We start from the raw sequence: 1,588 nt of genomic DNA, 5'->3' as shown, positions 1-1,588 counted from the left end.
TCCAAATCTTATCCTCCTCCTCATTCTCTTCCTCATGCTATCCTCATCCTCCTCCTCATCCACACCATATCCTCATCCTCATCCTCGTCCTCATCCTATCCTTATCCGCATTCTCGTCCTCATCCTATCCTCATCCTCATCTGTATCCTCATTCTCGTCCTCATCCTTTCCTCTTCCTCATCCTCCTCCTCATCCTATCATCATCCTCATCCTATCCTCCTCCTCATCCTCATCCTATCCTCCTCCTCATCCTCATCCTATCCTCCTCCTCATCCTCATCCTATCCTCCTCCTCATCCTCATCCTATCCTCCTCCTCATCCTCATCCTATCCTCCTCCTCATCCTCATCCTATCCTCCTCCTCATCCTCATCCTATCCTCCTCCTCATCCTCATCCTATCCTCCTCCTCATCCTCATCCTATCCTCCTCCTCATCCTCATCCTATCCTCCTCCTCATCCTCATCCTATCCTCCTCCTCATCCTCATCCTATCCTCCTCCTCATCCTCATCCTATCCTCCTCCTCATCCTCATCCTATCCTCCTCCTCATCCTCATCCTATCCTCCTCCTCATCCTCATCCTATCCTCCTCCTCATCCTCATCCTATCCTCCTCCTCATCCTCATCCTATCCTCCTCCTCATCCTCATCCTATCCTCCTCCTCATCCTCATCCTATCCTCCTCCTCATCCTCATCCTATCCTCCTCCTCATCCTCATCCTATCCTCCTCCTCATCCTCATCCTATCCTCCTCCTCATCCTCATCCTATCCTCCTCCTCATCCTCATCCTATCCTCCTCCTCATCCTCATCCTATCCTCCTCCTCATCCTCATCCTATCCTCCTCCTCATCCTCATCCTATCCTCCTCCTCATCCTCATCCTATCCTCCTCCTCATCCTCATCCTATCCTCCTCCTCATCCTCATCCTATCCTCCTCCTCATCCTCATCCTATCCTCCTCCTCATCCTCATCCTATCCTCCTCCTCATCCTCATCCTATCCTCCTCCTCATCCTCATCCTATCCTCCTCCTCATCCTCATCCTATCCTCCTCCTCATCCTCATCCTATCCTCCTCCTCATCCTCATCCTATCCTCCTCCTCATCCTCATCCTATCCTCCTCCTCATCCTCATCCTATCCTCCTCCTCATCCTCATCCTATCCTCCTCCTCATCCTCATCCTATCCTCCTCCTCATCCTCATCCTATCCTCCTCCTCATCCTCATCCTATCCTCCTCCTCATCCTCATCCTATCCTCCTCCTCATCCTCATCCTATCCTCCTCCTCATCCTCATCCTATCCTCCTCCTCATCCTCATCCTATCCTCCTCCTCATCCTCATCCTATCCTCCTCCTCATCCTCATCCTATCCTCATCCTCATCTGTATCCTCATTCTCGTCCTCATCCTATCCTCATCCTTCTCCTCATCCTATCCTCATCCTCATGCTCGTCCTCATCTTCTTCGTCATCCCCATCCTATCCATATCCTTGTCCTCATCCTCCTCCTCATCCTATCATCATCCTCATCCTATCCTCCTCCTCATCCTCATCCTATCCCCATCCTCTTCCTCATCCTATCCATGTCCTCATCT

The sequence above is a fragment of the Lupinus angustifolius genome, chromosome LG10, assembly GCF_001865875.1.
Source record: "Lupinus angustifolius cultivar Tanjil chromosome LG10, LupAngTanjil_v1.0, whole genome shotgun sequence".
Classification (NCBI taxonomy): Eukaryota; Viridiplantae; Streptophyta; class Magnoliopsida; order Fabales; family Fabaceae; genus Lupinus; species Lupinus angustifolius.
Note: the sequence above shows the minus strand (reverse complement) of the source record.